General features: G+C 41.6%; 1 protein-coding gene across 3 annotated transcripts in view; it reads right to left on the reverse strand.

The window, feature by feature from the left end:
* FZD3 (frizzled class receptor 3) overlaps positions 1–15,018 on the reverse strand; it is a 78,405-nt gene that overhangs the window by 22,847 nt on the left and 40,540 nt on the right. The window lies entirely within an intron of this gene.

Consider the following 15,018-nt stretch of genomic DNA (forward strand, 5'->3'; position numbering starts at 1 on the left):
TAGTGCACTTGAAGTCAATGCTCAAGCTTCACCAAGCACAAACTCCACATTTAAAATATTCTGCAAACAAGCTCACTTTCTTCTCAAACACAGAAACTGACTTAAAATGATTCTTCCTTTGAAATTCAAATGCAAGGCTAATGGAATGAGGAAAGTTAAACAATTTAGATTCAATTTACCAATCGCTGCCATAAAGCTCTGGGCAATTACTTTTAGATAAATAAAAAATTAAAGATTAAAGAAAAAAATGTATGTCCTCATTTAAGAGACATCCAGGTTCCCAAGTGAAAAGGAAATCTGACTAGCTAGGCAAAGTCAATAGCCAGGAAATAATGCAGAAGTTGCTTGAGAGGAAAATAATTGATCGGTACAGAGCAGAAGTGTTCAGAGAAGTCCTCCGTAGAATATTCTTTCAAACTTCTATACTGACAGCTGGATATATTATACCCACTATTCAATCAGCCTTGTAGAAAACTCACAAGTGAGGTAAGAAGGGCATGAAGCCAAAACTCACTCAGTAACTGAAAACAGCAACCCAAACAGCACTGTTATCTCAATACTAGTCTATTGTTCCTTTCCTTTGATTGTCTTGTGAAATACAAGTTTTCACTTTTTCAGAAGTTGCTTTTGATTGAGCTAAGGACAATACTTTGAACTTCCATCCAAATTACACCTGAGGAGGTGAGAGGTGATCATCACTCTGAAGTTAGTCTTAATGAACTAGAAGTAACTAGAAAATGAAAAAACAACATGAACACCTACACTTTGTCATAACAGATGCAATGGTAAACTGGAGAGAAGCAGATCACACATATAGACAACATAGACATGTTGACGCATATAAGCAACTCTAATCTTCAGTCACAATATACCGATGTCTTTCATCAGGTTGAAAGTATCATCTTTTTCTTGTATTAAAAAAATTAGGAAGAAGTCAGGCAACCAGGGCTGGAGGACATGCTGTGCAGGTTCTAACCCTGACACAGATTGTTCCCTGAGAACCCCTGGGAGTGATCCTGAAGGACGGAGCAGAATGCTGCCCCCAGCATCACCAGGCATGGTCCAAAAGCCATAAACAAGTCACTGTCACTGTCATCCTTTGCTCATCGATTTGCTTGAGCGAGCACCAGTAATGTCTCCATTGTGAGACTTCTTGTTACTGTTTTTGGCATATCGAATACGCCACAGGTAGCTTGCCAGGCTCTGCTATGTGGGTGAGATATTCTTGGTAGCTTGCCGGGCTCTCCAAGAGGGGCGGAAGAATCGAACCCGGGTTGACCGCGTGCAAGGCAAACACCCTACCCACTGTGCTATCGCTCCAGCCCTCATAAATAAGTAAACAGACAAAAAGTTTTCCCAAAAATAATCAAATAAAAAGTGATTTTAAAAAGCTCTGTTATCTAAGTGTAAAATTTTTTAAAAAGGGGGGAAATTAATAATTTATTTGTTGTTAGAGATGTAATGAAATGAAACAGTGCAATGAAACAGGAAACAAGTTTAGACTATCCAGCACTACCACGGTCAACTTCAGCCTGAAAACACTAGGAGACAGGCATTTTTTGTTTGTTTGTTTGTTTGTTGTTGTTTTCTCTGCATTCAGGAATCGCTCTTGGCAGAGCACAGGGGACCATATGGCATCCTGGGGATGGAATCCAGGTCAGTCATATGCAAGGCAAACATCCTACCTGTACGATGGCTCTGCCTTGAGACAGACGGGAAAGTGAGACAGACAGAAGACTCAAAAGTGAGTCTTCTGAAATGCCTCAAAACTGCTCTTCATTCATATGATTTACAGAGCAAAACAACAAAACAAAAGCCTGATCTCCTACTTTCCTACTACTTTTAAATAATTTTAAAAGCCTTTTATTTTGGAAAGACATAGGTACAAGCAGAAACTCGGGAGACAGCTCAAAGGGCTGGACCAGCACCCTGACATCAGCCCCCAGCACTGCCATGGACCCAAGCACAGCCGCAAATGAACATGGAAGCAGGAGTAGCACCTAAGCACCACCAGCTGTGGCCCCAAAGGGAAACCCCGCCCCAGATAGAACAACCAAACTTTATAATTTTATGAATGTCAAATTCTAAACCATCAGAATTGTTTTCAGGAAACTCACAATTTTCATTTATTAAAATGCTGATTTTGCAATTAAGGTTAGACCAAGGTTAGGAGCCCGGTGAACTTTTCATTAAGAATATGACCAAAGGGCTGGGGAGAGAGCTCCAAGGCTGGGGCGGATGCTCTGCACGTATGTCACGCTCAGTCTCCAGAATGTGGTCCCCAGAACACTGGGAGAAGAGGAATGACAGGCATGGCTAGGGGTGTCAGTCAGGTGTAGAGTGAGGCTCTAGGTTCAATCCCTGACATCCATGCCTGCCCCCTGCCAAAGAAGATACAGAAAATATCCTAATTTATGTTTACAGATATAAAGGATATTATTGCTTTTAGTGGCAAAATACATGATCTTTTCTGGATTCTAATGCTAGAAAATGGTAGAGGAGATGAGGGAATTAAACTTATTGATCCTCTACTCTACACTGGACTCTTTTAAGAATGGTGTGGCTTCTGGGTGGAGGGTGGTATTAGGGAGCAAATTTAGGGCCTCGGGCCAAGTGAGGTAGGCACTCATACTTTGGCTTTTACTTCTCAAAACAGTATTATGAAAAAACGAAATCTTGAAGATATACATATAAGAAACTGTCTGTACTTAAGGTGAAATAAAAGAGGAGTAAGGGGCTGGAGCAATAGCACAGCGGGTAGGGCGTTTGCCTTGCACGCGGCTCACCCGGGTTTGATTCCCAGCATCCCATATGGTCCCCTGAGCACTGCCAGGATAATTTCTGAGTGCAAAGCCAGGAGTAACCCCTGTGCATTGCTGGTGTGACCCAAACAAAAGAGAGAGAGAAAATCTGAAAATATGAGAAATTTCATCATACATACATATGCTTTACATATTTAACATGACAACTCATGCCAAGATACCACCTATGCAAAAAAAATTAAATTACAAAGCCATAAATAAAACAAACAAAAAATAAAACCACTAACAAACACAAGCCGTTTCAGGGAGAGAGCAAGGCCATTTGGAAAGAAATGTGCTAGATCGCCATAACTGACCCATGCAGGTAGCTGATTCCAACACTAACCCGACTCTGGTCTCTATATACACTTTGCCCAGTTGTTTTTTCTCCCGAATTTTATGTATTTTAAACCCCTAAGGGATATGCTGCTAGGCGCATTTTATAGAAATATTTCTTTAGGGAATGGAAAGACTGCACCAGGGGTAAGGCACTTACATGTAGCCAATCCCAGTTGAATTCCCATCACTGCACCTGGTCCCCAGAGCACACCAGGAGTGAGTCCTGAGCACAGAGCCAGAAGTAAGTCATGAGCACAGCCAGGCATAGCCAACTCCACCCCCGCCCCTGCTCCACTCCCACCAAATAAAAAGAAATATTTGTTTAGCTTTACATTTGTACAGAAGTATTTGTACAGCTTTACTTCCTGTCATTCTTGTTGCATTACCTCCTATCCTTCAGAGTTCATCTGCACTCTTGAAATATAGCCTTTAGAAGTTCATTCTTGGATGGCAAACTCGGTATCTTCTTGAAATTGAAATGGAAAAACGGCTTAGTTCATGTTACTTCTTGAGAATGAGGACGGTTTCTCCAGGAGAGGCTGAGAGGTAGTCCAGACGGAAGATACCAATAAGGGAAGTTATCTGGATAAAAGGGAAGCAGGAGTGGGCGGTCTGAGGTGAACTGCTGCATTGCCGCTTTCAAACCAGCAGAGAAGGCTGGAGCCGTGGAGGATCCCATGCAGGGCCAAGGGCCGGGCCTTCTCAGCCCAGCCCAGACCGCTGGTGGAGGGCTGTCCTGGAAAGGGCATGGCCACAGTGAGATAGCAGGGAAGGCCGGGAGCAGCAAGTCCTTCTCTGCAGATGTCCACTGTCAGCATCTCAGCGCACACAGTGATTTCACACAGCGCATATTCCTGGTGGGGTATATTATTCTTCCATATTTCAAAGATATGATTGTACTGTCATCAGGATCGAGCCCAAGGCCTCAGATATGCCAGCAGGAGCACTGCCACTGGGCCGCCCAGACACTGCCCCATTCCTGAGTTCTGGTCTTTGTTGTGGTTGAGGACTCTGCCATCATTTCTTTGGTTTTGTTTGATTTTTGCCTGTAATTATCTATCCCTTCTCTGGCATGCTTTTAACAGTCTCTTAATTCATCCTTCTCGGTATGTGGATCAGCATTTGGCAGTTCTGGAAAATCACAGCTATCATCTTTGGATAATGCATCTCCTACGCTCTCTCAACTTTCCTCCTGGAACTCTGATTATGCTATTAGGCCTTCTTTTTCTTTCTTCCATTTCTCGTAACATCATTTTTACATTTTCTTCATCTCTTGCCAATTTCTGAGCAACTTTAATTTCCCCTACAAATACCACTTCCCCCAATTTCTCTTCAAATAGCAATCTAAATTGCTATTTTACATTTCCATAATTCATCATATTTCTATTTCAAACACTAGCACTGTAACACTGTCATCCCGTTGTTCATCTAGTTTCTCGAGCGGACACCAGTAACATCTCCATTGTGAGACTTGTTGTTACTGTTTTTTGCATATCGAATATGCCACGGGGAGCTTGCCAGGCTCTGCTGTGCGGGTGGGATACTCTTGGTAGCTTGCCAGGCTCTCCGAGAGGGACAGAGGAATCAAACCCGGGTCAGCCATGTGCAAGGCAAGTGCCCTATCCACTGTGCTATGGCTCCAGTCCTATGGTTCTAGAAGTCTAAAATTTTCAAAGCCCATTTTTTCAAGAAATTATAGATCAATAACCTTTTCCTTCTTCTTTTCTTTCTTATTTTTGGTTTCGAGGCCACACAGTACTAAGGGCTTACACCTGGTTCTGTGCTCAGGGATCACTCCTGGCAGAACTCAGGGGATCAAGTGGGGTTCCAGAAATCCAACCCAGGCTGGCCACGTGCAAGACAAGTGCTCTGTCCCCTGTACTATTGCCCTGGCCCCATGACTGTATAATTTCTATACATGAGACACTTCCTTTTTGAGGGGGACCCCCAAGTGATACTCAGGAGGCCTGGGGGCACCTCCGGGTGAATCTCAGACAACCTAGACAATTCAATGCAGGGGCCCAAGGATGCAGTGCTGCCTGGGCCCTGCCGTGCCAGGATTCCTTGGGGCATCCCGCAGTGCGTGGGCACCTCCAGGTCTGCAGATGGCAGTGCTTGGAGGATCGTGTGCTTGAACCAGGGTCGGCCACACGCCAGGCATACATATCACCCCAGCACTGTCTTTCCAGCCTGACACGTATCTCCTCTAGCTGTGCACACCTGACCGTGCTGATCCCTGTAGTCTGAGGATTCCGGCTGCCATCACAGCCCAAGACTCCACCTCACAGCGGCCTGCTTTCTCAGCTCATTATACTCGGAGCGACTTGGCTAGCCAACCCGAGGAAGTCCTGCAGAGAACTGGCTCCATGGGTTGCTAGGAGGTACAATTAACCTGTAAACATGTTAGGCTCTGATCCCGATCCAGGCTCTGGTGATCTCAGCTCACCAGGGCCTTCCGGCAACTTTTCTCAACTGCCCAAGCTGGCTCGAGTCTCTTGCTTCTACCACCTGCTCCCACACTCAGGCAACCTTCCACCCCCATCTGCCTGGCAGCCCAGTTCCAATTCATGATTTTTCAGGTGATGGACTCTTTGGAGATCTTTCCTGCAGGAAAGATCGTGTAGGCCTATGACTCAAACAGAATGTTCTTTCAGACTGGTGTAGACTTGAGCTGCTGACACTCCTGTTTAGATTGTTAAAGTCATTTTCAGTTGACTTCCAGATCCTTGATTGTGTTTTGGTACTCTCCTAACAATCAACTTCAAGACAAGGAGCTCTTTCTGTGGCAAAGTTACAAAATAATAGTGAGGTCAGTGACCTTCACAGTCTATAAAGTCTATGACAGAATGTTTTGAGAGTCACAAAAGGAAATGACAATGTTTCATTTTTACATACTCAGGCAGGTGGCTAAAATTTCAGGGTTTTTTTTTATGCTACCAGTTTAGTTATCACCCATCATAACCCATTTCTTTTTCTTTAAAGTAATAAGAGAACTCGAATATTTATGTAGCAATCTAAGTGCAAAATGATAATTTTATAATCTAAACTCATGTTTCCCCTTTCCCATAGTAACTTCAATGATCTTATAACTTAAAAATCGACTTGCCTTATTGAGTTTTTCTGAAGCTATCAATTATTAAAACAATATACTTTTTCCATCTCATACTTCAATGGTTTACTTAGCATTTAGTTTAATACTACACTGAATTGTCGCATACTACTTTATCGCATACTACTGTTAGAAAAAAGATGTTAGGAGGCTGGAGTGATAGCACAGCGGGTAGAGCGTTTGCCTTGCACGCGGCCGACCCAGGTTCAAATCCCAGCATCCCTGAGCACCTCCAGGGGTGATTCCTGAGTGCATGAGCCAGGAGTGACCCCTGTGCATTGCTGGGTGTGACTCAAAAAGCAAAAAAAAAAAAAAAAAAACCCAAAAAAAGAAAAAAGATGTTAGGATAAATATAATAAAGACAATAGATTTGAATCAACATTACAAGTACTCATATTAATATAAAGTCTTTGGTAAGGATGTGAAATAATCAGGTATTCCAGAAGACAGCCTCTACCCGAACAGGCACACTTCCTGTTCATCAGTTTACTTCATGAAACCTGACAGACCCGCTATGACCTGGCATGTCTTGTCTGGGGCAGCTGTTCCAGCATAACTGGGATCTGTTTATGGAACTCAACATCTCAAGCAGAGATTCACATCTCAGTTCTTCATTCTACCTCTGACAGCAAAATGTTCTAAGCCATGAACAAATAACGCAGACCTCAGAGAGAACCAAAAAAAAAAAAAATCAGACCAACAGATGGACAGTTGGAAAGAGAATTTCAAAGGACTGAGTGAAAACTCTAGTGATTCTCTTTTCCTTTTTTCTTGCTGTGGATACATTCCTTCCTTGGGAAACAATACTAAAATGAGGGAGGGATTAGGGAGGAAGCAGGCACAGAGGGTGACTTTTAGGCCTCTGAAGAAGAGTTACATTTCCCTTTATTCCTCACTTCTTCTAGTTCCGCTTTAGGCAACACATCTCACACACTGGCAAGATAGAAAGCAGAGCAAGGAGAAGCCTTCAAAGCAGACCAGTGGCTTTCCTTTTGCTAAAAAAGAACAAGAGGAAGTGCTCTAGAATCTTTAAATAGAACAATGTAAACTGCTAGGCAAGGATCTGGGTTTAAGGATTGCATTCACAATTCTCCTTCCATCAAGTATGAAAAATACTTTCTAATGTTCACACAGAAATGCGTTTGATGCATAGTGCTATATCTGGTGATGGCAGAATGAGGGAGGGGAATTGGGTCACACCTGGTTATGCTCAGGGCTTACTTCTGGCTCTGTGCTCACTCCTGGCAGTGCTCAGTGGACCATATTCAATGCCAGGGACCAAACAATGTCGGCTGCATGCAAGGCATGCGCCTTACCCACTGGACTATATTTCCAGCCTTTGATGGCACTTTTACAATAACCAGGATTTTTTTTCCATATCTACCCTTTGAGATTCATGTGTCAGATTTTAATTGAGGGTAAAATGATAAAAAGAAAAACCCTACATTTGGAACTGAGGTTATGTCTTTAAAGGCTGGAGTATCTCATTAACTGATGCCTCCCCAGCACTTACTAGTGAAAGCAGTACCCAGATGACAAATACGTAATAAATGGTTGCTGAAATAATGAACAGGCTTTAAAAAGAGAAAAAGTAAACTGTGGTTTACGGAGAACAGTTTCTAAAGTCATTTATATTAAACCTGTGAGTAACCTGAATTATTATTCAATCCAATTCCCTAATTTTAAATACTAATAATAAATATAGTGATTAGTATAAGACACACAACTAAAATATTGCTGGGACTGGCTCTCCAAATCCCCATATCGTGTTGTTGTTGATATTTTTTTAAAAAATAAAGGCTGGGGGCTGGAGCAATAGCACAGCGGGTAAGGCATTTGCCTTGCATGCGGCTGATCCGGGTTCGATTCCCAGCATCCCATATAGTCCCCTCAGCACCGCCAGGGGTAATTCCTGGGTGCAGAGCCAGGAGTAATCTCTGTGCATAGCTGGGTGTGACTCAAAAAGAAAAAAAAAATGAGGGCTAAATTGATATAAAGATTGTAGGTTTTGTAATCAGGAAGACAATTGGAATCCCTTGCTCTGATATCCCAGCTCTAACACCTGCTATGGGAATTTGAATAGTTGCATAATTATGAGATTCAGTTCCTCATTTGGGAAACTGAGCATGACCTAACTGAGTTATTACCAGAACTGAAATATATAATATAATTTTCTGTGTACAGGGCTTGGTGCATAGAGCATAATAACTAGACGCTTCTGTGATGATTAAACTATGCTGCTTCTATTTTATTATTCCCATAAACTACTAAAATTATTTCCTTAAGTTGGCGTCATGATGCCTTCAAGACTAATGGAAATAAGATTTACTGGCACATCTTTATTACAGTGACAGAATATAGTGTGCAGTAAAAGGATACAGAATAGTGCTTACTGTACACCAGGGACAGGCAAACTTAAATCTGCACACCACATCTGCTTTAATAAATAAAACTTGTGGGATACTGCATTTGTTCACATCCAGTGAACTGCTTGCTATTTTTGCATTGTATCAGGTTGGTTGAGTAGTTGCAACAGAAACCAGATGACCAGCAAAGCCCAAGAATTTAGCATGTCATGCCCTGTGGTAGGATATTGAATTATTTTTCCTGAAAATGTACAAACCATGTTTACATCAAATATATCTGCAGTTCAGACTCAAACAGAACCTGTGGCTTGAGGTATTCTTTTTAACAAAGGCCAGAAAAACCACAACTTTTACATTCAAATATAGTTTTCCAAAAGTACCATTAGTGGTATTTTACAACCAGTATATAAATGTATTGATAGTTACCTATAAATTTATTCTTATATGTGGGAGGGTTGGGGCCCCACCTGGAGATGCTTAGGACTTACTCCTGGCTCTGTGCTCAGGGACTAATACGTATTGCTAAGGACAGAATCAAGGCTGACTGCATGCAAGACATACCACTATCTCTCTGCTGCTTTTAAAATATTCCTTATATATAAGAAAATAAATATTCTTAATGTATGCAATATTTTTCTATTAGGACTATTTCAGGGAATTTTAAGTATTTTCTATTACAAATTTTGAGAAGATTTTTGAGAAATTCTGAGAAAAATGACAGAAGTTTGAGAAAAAAATTAATTTAATACAAGAATACAGGCAGATTTTAAAAAAAGAGAGATCAGTAGCAGCATTTATTTATAAAGAATTATTCACCGCTAACATTGGAAGCATGAAACATACTAATTTCCCTCATGGTTCTTTCATAAACAAAGCTGATTCCTTTTGGAATTGCCTGATAAAGGGAATTCCATTCTTATTAGAAAATGAAGCTAAAATCATAGTAAGTTAAATTTGACATTATTCTGCTATTTTTCTGAATCAGAACTAAATAAACAACAGATGGTTGCCTTGTCTGGCTTAAAGAATACAACTAATGGGATTTTTTTTAAATAAAAACAATCCTTAAAAAGAAATCTACAAGTAGCTCTAATTCACACTTGATAGTTCTAGCCATGCTGCTTTTACTATGGTAAGCTACTGAAACCTCAAGACATACAACAGTGAATCAGATACACTGGTATCAACAGAAGTTAATATTGAAACTTTCTTTTTAAGAGGTTTAAATTTATTGTCTCATTTAATTCTCACAGTTACCAACGAGGTAGATATTAGTATGTTTAACAGTATTCCTTGCATTTTACATAAGGAAATAGGCTGAGAAGGGGAGTCAGGACATAAACCCAGCTGTCAGACTTTAAAGCCCAGATTTTTAAACAAAATGCTACATTCAAATGTTTTTTATTTCCTGAAATATTAACAAATGCTGAGCCTTGAAACTCAAAATTCTTGACATCTCTGAGATGGTATCAAATAGACAATGGCTAGTTCTTGTTTGGGGCCACAGCTGGTATTCGCTGCAGTCCCATTCCAGCCCTTTGAGCTGTCCCTCCAGCTCAGAGCTGCTTCCCCCCCAACCCCCCACACCCCGGGCTTGTCTGTTCTGTTTTGGGGGCCACAGCTGGTGGTACTCAGGGGACTATATGTGGTGCCCATGATAAAACCAGGAGCAGGCAAGGGCCCTTCCTCTTGTACTACCTTTCTGGGCCCCTTGAATTAGTTTTAAAGAAGGAAAAACAACAAAAGTACCTGGAAATTTACTATATATATATTTTGGGGGGGGGGTTGGGTCACACCCCACAATGCTCAGGGCTGACTCCTGGCTCTACACTCAGGAATCACTCCTGGCGGTGCTCAGGGGACCATATGGGATGCTGGGAATCGAACCCGGGTCGGCTGTGTGCAAGGCAAACGCCCTACCCGCTGTACTATCGCTTCAGCCCCACTAGGTCACTGTCACTGTCATCCCATTGCTCATCGATTTGTTCGAAAGGGCACCAGTAATGTCTCTCATTGAGAGACTTATTGTTACTGTTTTTGGCATATCCAATACGCACAGGTAGCTTGCCAGGCTCTGCCGTGTGGGCTCGATACTCTCGGTAGCTTGCCGGGCTCTCCGAGAGAGGCGGTGGAATCGAACACAGGTCGGCCTCATGAAAGGCAAACGCCCTACCCGCTGTACTATCACTCCAGCCCCACTAGGTGTATTCTTTAAATAATATAGAAACATTTATTTAATTATTTAAATAATATAGAAACATACTCATGGAATAAACTTCACTTATTATCATTCTAACAACTCTGACTCTAGCTTATAATGGATTCTAAATTAAGGAATTAAGTATTACTTGAAATATTGTTAAAAACACATTTTTAAAAAAGTATTTGTCAAAAAGTATATTGGCACTTTCATCAAGTACACACAGAGAAAGTATTTTAAAATATCTTATACCAGTCTGTTTTTCTTCAAGTTATGAACAAACTTTAAATATACACAAATTACATTAAATCCAATTGGTATTTTGAACTCATGATCAACAAATTAAAAACCTTATTTTTCAGCTATTCGAAACCTCACATTATGAAACTGACTACAAAAATCACCTCACTTCTTTTAAGAAAATAAATGTATTCAAAAATTGTGCTTGTCAGATCATCTGAGGAGGCCACTCCAAGGCCATCAATAACACACTTACAAACCTTCCCCTGGGAAGCTGGGAGAGAGTTCCAGAGGCTGGAACCTACACTTTGCATATGGGAGGTCTGGGTTTGATTCCTGGCACTATCAGGAGTGAGCCAAGTACTTGAGCCAGGAGCAGCCCCTTAACACCACCACCTAGGACCCAAAAATAAAGTTTTTGGATCAGAGAGAATATTCAATGAGCTGGAACAATACTTTACGTAGAAGAGACCAGGGTTCAATCCCTGGCACTGCATGGTCCCCTGAGCACTCCCAGGTACAACCACAGCCACAGAGCTGGAAGTTGTCCTTGAGCACTGCTAGGTGTCACATACAAACAAAACAAAATAGAAAAAACCTCATGGGCTCAAGTCCCATTTCCCAACACTGCAACACCAGAAATGATGCTCAAGCACTAAGTCCAGAACAATCCCTGAGCACCACCAGATGGGGCTGAACAAATGAGATTCTCATGGGGCAGGGAGACTGCTCAAGGAGACTGCTCAACGCACTGCCACCACAAATGAAAAATATTTTAGAATTCCCATTATGGGTTACCAACAGAGCATGCTGGTGAAGCAGTCTCTTTAGTGGGCGTTCTGAGGACAGAGCCCAGGACTCTACAGGTGGACATGCACTCTGGTCCTTACTCTACCTCCCTGGCCTAAACCAAATACTCTCTTGGTCATGCTCAGTGATAGCAAATCTTGCTCTTCAGCTACATATGGGAATATTCCAATAGGAATTTAACCACTCAGGCATTGTTCAAAGAAAAATTCTGAATGAAAACTAGTATTAAAATTGTAGTAAAGTCATAAAATGGAGCAAATATGTGATTTCCTGTATCTGAGGCACCCAGAGTAGTGCAGTTCCTCAGGATTTCCAGCAGAATGATGGCTACCAGGGGCTAGAGAAAGAGAGGAGGAAAAGTTACTGATTAACAGGCATAGTTTCTTGGGGAAGATAGAAGTTTCTAGAGACAGGTGGTGCTGAGTTAAACAACAATGCAAATGCACTTAATCACAAAGAACTATGCACTTAAAAGTGGTTAACATGGTAAAATTTATGTTACCGCTTATAAAGAGTATTTTACCACAATTCAAAAAAATCCAGTCCTAGAACTTGTCACTGAGATAAAGTTTGGATGGGCTACATTTTGCTGACCCCTGAGCTAACACAACTCTCTAAGCCACAATATTTCTTCCTGCTTCAACTTCCTCCTTTTGGAGTGGCAAGACTGAAGGCCACTTAGTTATCAGTAAGATGGAAGACTGTACCCTAGGGCTGTTATAGTTACTATCAATAAGAGATTTTACCCACAATAAAGCTCATACATATAACAGTTCTTGTTTCTAGCATTTTATCTTTTCTGAACACACTAGGTGTAAGTGAACTATTACTGAAGTAAGAGGCAAAGGGAGAGTAGAAGGTACTGAATGTGATTCCTATGGGGGATAAGTTCCAACCATACTTCACTACCTTCCAGACAGCTCCTTAATTACTATGTGGAGGGGAAAGGGTTCAAACTGATTCTAGAAGAAATACACACACTGCATCTTTGTTTGTAGGGACCACATCCTCCAGTGCTGGGGGCCAGTGGACAAGGCAGGTGCCAGGGAAGAACTCAGAACCTGGAACATCTCAGCATCATCTCTACTACAGGAACTATCTCTAGGTCAACCAATATTTTTTTAAATATATATAGAGACTAAATATTTTACTCCATGCAGTGTTACCATTAAAAAAATCGTTGCAGAAAAATTTTTGTGAAAAAAAATTTAAAAGCTCAGAGATGCTCTAAGTTGAACTACTTAAAGAAAAAAATTAAGTTGCACAGAGCCATATATGAGAAACAGAACTAGTGATCATTCTGGCTAATAATGGATTAAGTGGTTAAATTTTAAATGACTCCTGCCCAAGCTTTGATCCCCAACACACACACAAACACAAAATTAATTAAAAAACCATTAAATGCACTATGAGAGAAAATATTCTCAATGCATTAAGCTTTCCATTCGAGAATCTAGAAATGGGAGCTGCAGGAATAGTAGAGTAAGGCACATGCATGCAGTTCAGGGCCCATCCCCAGTATTCCATAGGGCCCCCTAGCCCTGCCAGGAGAGATCCAGAAGTAAGCCCTGAGCATAGCCAAGTCTGGCTCAAACCACACCCACAAAATTTTTTTTCTAAGAACCTAGAAAAGATAATTCTAAAGAAACACAGGTGGAGAAAAATAAGAAAAGAGCTGAGCTAAAAAAATTCAAGCAAGAATGGTCAAGCACATTGGCGGCACCCACATGGCAGGCGCCATCTTCTAAGACTCCTAACCCAGAGGTATTCGATTTTTACACTTGGGGCTCCCAGGGACTCAAGGGAAGGGGGCGTAACCGGCACGCCCTCGGCCCAGATAAATACGGAGCCGCTGAGCGTGAAGCGGACCCTCTGCGCCTAAAGACTTTGATTCCAGACTTCTTACAGCAATGCACTGGGACTGTGAGCTGGGCTATGCAATTTCTGGCAGAATTTTCCCTGGACTTTATACAGAAATCCAAAACAATTATAGACTTAACATCTATAATTGTCAGCAATGTGAAACGGTTCCTTTTGAACAGGTCTGACTTGGGGGGGGAAACTCCAAATAATAACAGTAAGTTTTTGTTGAAATATTGAAGGTTATTAATGTAGCAGCCACCTCTCTGGACTGTGAACTAAGCGAAAGCCCCACGCTGGCCGACGCGGCGTGGCGTACACCATACTATGAGGCGTGGGAAGGGGGATGAGGGGGAGAAAAAAAAAAAAGGGAAAAAGGAAAAAAAAAAAAGAGTTATGTACTGGTAGCAGTGGGGCTACATATCTCATCATTTCCAGCAATGGAAAACTAATTATCAAATGCTTCCTTGGTAGTAGGTCTGTCTCTCTTGGGTGGAAACTCCAACAACTATAGTGAGTTTTGTGTTGAATTATGGAATGTAATCAAGGTAAAGAGAAAATGGAGTGAAATTCATTAGTTATACAGTAGGGGGTAGGGGGTGGGGGCGGCGGGTATACTGGGGTTTTTGGTGGTGGAATATGGGCACTGGTGAAGGAATGGGTGTTTGAATATTGTATAACTGAGACATAAACCTGAGAACTTTGTAACTTTCCACATGGTGATTTAATAAAAAGTTAAAAAAAAAAAAAGAATGGTCAAGCACAAAAGATCAAGGGAAAACATGAGAACATACATCGCAAACCCAAATAGAAAACAGTAAAATATTTTTGTAATTGAATGATATTAAGTCAAAATATTTTTTAAAAGTTAGATAAAATCATTAAAAATTAATAAATTAGGGGCTGGAGCAATAGCACAGCGGGTAGGGCGTTTGCCTTGCACGGCGGCTGACCCAGGTTTGATTCCCAGCATCCCATATGGTCCCCTGAGCACCACCAGGGGTAATTCCTGAGTGCAGAGCCAGGAGTAACCCCTGTGCATCGCCAGGGGTAACCCAAAAATAAAATTTTAAAAAATTAATTACCAAAATTGTTTGAAGAAGAAATGAGACCCCTCCCCCCACAAAAGCCTACGCACTACTCATAAAAATTAAGTTGTCCTTTAAAAATCACCTTAGTGTGGGATTGGAAAGAAAGTACCGGGTTTAACGTGCTTGTCTTGGATGCCCCTGGCACATTTGCAGGGTTGTACACATCACACACTCACACAAACATGGCTGGGTACACCTCCGG

This window comes from Sorex araneus, chromosome 1 (genome assembly GCF_027595985.1).
Source record: "Sorex araneus isolate mSorAra2 chromosome 1, mSorAra2.pri, whole genome shotgun sequence".
NCBI lineage: Eukaryota > Metazoa > Chordata > Mammalia > Eulipotyphla > Soricidae > Sorex > Sorex araneus.